Here is a 3,087-nt window from a genome sequence, read left to right as displayed (position 1 = left end):
GGGTTTCACCGTGTTAGCCAGGATGGTCTCGATCTCCTGACCTCGTGATCCGCCCGTCTCAGCCTCCCAAAGTGCTGGGATTACAGGCCTAAGCCACCGCGCCCGGCGACAAACATTCTTTTGACAATTTTTAACATTAACATTCATTTTTATAACTACATTTCTGGGAATTTTTTGTCCTTATCTATAAATTAATTGATTTAGCCATCATTGCCTATATTTTTATGCCATAATTTCCCCCTTTCTTACAGTCCTAATTTTGCTTATTTTTCAGTATGTTGGCATGTAGTTTCCCAGTGATTTATTTCAAAATAGAATGGTATGAGGAATATGTTTTCTGGATCTTGTATATATAAAATTGTCTTTTATGCATGAAAGATAGCTTGCCAGGGTATATAATTCTCAAATGTTTGAGGGTGGTAGCATGCTTTCCTGGCATTTAGAGTTATATACTAGACCATCACTTTGTTCAGTCAGTTTAGAACACCTTGTGGCGAGGAATGGAAATGAAGGTAGAGGAAGGAAACAGATACCTCTTTTCATTTTTTCCTACCTCATCTCCAAAGTTACACAGTAATGGGGATGGCAAGAAGAGGAATAAGTGGAGAGATATTTAGAAGTAAAGTCTGCAGAGCCTGGTGATTGACTTGCAAAGTAGGCGAAAAAGAAATCTAGGGTGGCTTCTAGATATCTTGCTAGGCTGACTTGGCTATTCTTGCTTCAAACTTGGATTTAGGGTTAATGTAATACTTTTGAGATTATCCTCCAAGCTCTTTTCCTCACCATCACATTTTAATTTGTAATTGGACTGTATCTTCAGTCATTCAAGTCCCCACTAGCTGAATGATTTGAAGAGTTTGAGGCTTATGAATTCTTCTCAACAAACCCTTCTCTTAGTGATTCTTTACTCTGAGTAAATTCTTTACTCTGAATTTTTATTGTAATTTAACCAAATTTCTCTCGCCACTTATCACATTGTATTGTAATTGAAATAGGTTGCCTACTTGTCTATCGCCATTGGACTAGGAACACCTCAAAGGACATACTGTTATATTTATGTTTTTACCAATGCTTGGCACTGAGAAGAAACTGAAGCAGTAATTATAGAATTAGTGATCATATACAAGAAATATGCGTTTACAAAAAAAAATTTTTTTTTCACATATAGGTAGTTTGTGAGATGGCTATATTTGAAAGCATTTTCATTATAAGAAAACAGAACTGAAGCCAGACTCTTCAGAATTCCTCCAGTTTATCATTCATTCATTTATTCATCAATGCTATATATTTAGGTACCAAGCACTAACTGAGTGTTGAAGACGGAATGAATGACAACATCCAGCTCTGGAGTCAATCAGGGATTAAAAAAGAAAGTGCATCTCACTTAGTGTTCCCACCATTTCCCCTAGAGGGCAAAGCCTGACCTTGAGACCAGGTGGAATTGTAGGGGAACTTCAGAAGTCAGGGACCAGGCCTCATTGGTCTTGTCAGGCAACGAATAAGCAATCAGTGCGTGTTTGTTGAAAGACGCTGAAAAAAAAAAAATAGTCATCTTCATCAAATGAACTTTAAAACGGAGATGATCTAAATTCAGATGTATTTTTTAAGTCCTTTAAAGTTTAACTGAAACGCAACATAGAAATTTATTTCTATTTGTACTAAATCTAATCGATTTTGTTAAAATCCAGGAGTCGGGGATGGGCAAGTTTTAGAAATAACGTGGCCTCGGTATTGAAGAGCCTGCTAGATGTGAGACCAGCTGAGAGCGGAGGCTTCTGGAAGGTGACCCCCTTTATCTGGAGGGTGGGGGTGGGAGTGTACACACTTGAGCCCTTGTCCTTGAAGGGGATTGAGCGAGCCGAGGGGAGGGGTAGGCGGTGCTCGGGTTTCCAATCACAATGGAGAAACCTAAGAGGCTGCGGAGGTTGTGGGGCCCCGCCCCCTCCTCCCTCCTTGCAGAGCCGGCGCCGGAGGAGAGGCACGCAGCTCACATTGTCTTCTCCGCACTGCTGTTACAGAGGTCTCCAGCGCCTTCTTTCTCCTGGTAGGTTTCGGCTCAGGATCCTGAATTCTGGCTCACAGACAACCTGGTGGGACGTGCGGGGGAGTAATTGTGTGGGGAGCCGCGGGAAGGAGGAAGAAGCACATCTCTCCTCCGTGGCCTTTAGCTCTGAGCATCCGGCCTCGGGCCTGACTCTGCCGCTCGGTTTGGGGCGCAAGGCGGGTCGTGCCCTGGCGGAGGAGCTGAAGGCGGAGGGTAGCAGCGGCGGCTCAGGGGAGTTCTGTCAGGGGAGAGACTTGTTGCATTTGCAGCTAAAACCGGGCCCTGCTTGTCCTTGGTGGGTTCATGGCGGCCACATCACCCCCACGGCCTGCTGGCGGGAGTCGGGACACGTGCCCGTGCCCGAGTAGCTGGGGGATGGGGACGGAACCAGGTGGCCTGTGAAGGCTGGACGATCTTTACCTCGAATATTTCAATCTACCACCAAGGTAATAGAGAAATGCCCCTGCACTCGCTGGGATGAGGAGAAAGGCACCTAGATGACCAGCAAACGTTTGGCGCTGTACTTATCTTTACCCGGCTCTCAGCCTTTCCGGGAGCTATGCGCCAGTTCTTTCCTGCAGGGCCTCTTTTCTTGATGCTTAAGGTGCTTCGTTTACTTTACCAGCCTTGGATTCTCCAAGTAAAGAAGTCCTAGACTTGCCCCCACAGACCTTACTCGGGGAAATCTCTAGCTTCTGCCTGCCCTAGTGATCTGCTGTTGTTTGCTGCCTGTGCCCTGAGGAGGAGATGGTTTGTGCGCGCCGCGAGCAGTACAAGCTGCAGTAAGGGCCTGGGGGATGGGGGGAGGGGAGGAATTCAAAAGCAAAACCTGAATCTTTAAAAGATTACAGTGAGAAAGATTCTGCAATTAAGGCACTCGTTTATTTCTAATGATTTATATCCACCGCAGTGAGGAGACATAAGGGACCAAGACTCAGAGACAAATTTTTACCGTTTGTCGTTCTTTTTTTTTTTTTGTTCCACATGAATTTTAGAATCATTTTTTCTAATTCTGTGAAGAATGATGATGGTGTTTTGATGGA

General features: G+C 44.6%; 1 protein-coding gene across 4 annotated transcripts in view; it reads left to right on the top strand.

Annotated features, from left to right (window-relative positions):
• Positions 1-1,945: 1,945 nt before the first annotated feature.
• LDHB (lactate dehydrogenase B) overlaps positions 1,946-3,087 on the top strand; it is a 33,594-nt gene continuing 32,452 nt past the window's right edge. For 3 of the 4 annotated variants that reach the window (XM_011955122.1, XM_011955116.1, XM_011955114.1), the window contains exon 1: positions 1,952-2,044. The gene's annotated coding sequence lies outside the window, so the exon portion shown is untranslated. Of the gene's footprint in view, positions 2,045-3,087 lie in introns of all 4 variants that reach the window. The other variant, XM_011955097.1, reaches the window with a different exon arrangement.

The sequence above is a fragment of the Colobus angolensis genome, unplaced genomic scaffold (genome assembly GCF_000951035.1).
Source record: "Colobus angolensis palliatus isolate OR3802 unplaced genomic scaffold, Cang.pa_1.0 Scaffold11, whole genome shotgun sequence".
In the NCBI taxonomy this organism is placed as follows: domain Eukaryota; kingdom Metazoa; phylum Chordata; class Mammalia; order Primates; family Cercopithecidae; genus Colobus; species Colobus angolensis.
Note: the sequence above shows the minus strand (reverse complement) of the source record. Positions and strands in the feature narration are given on the sequence as shown.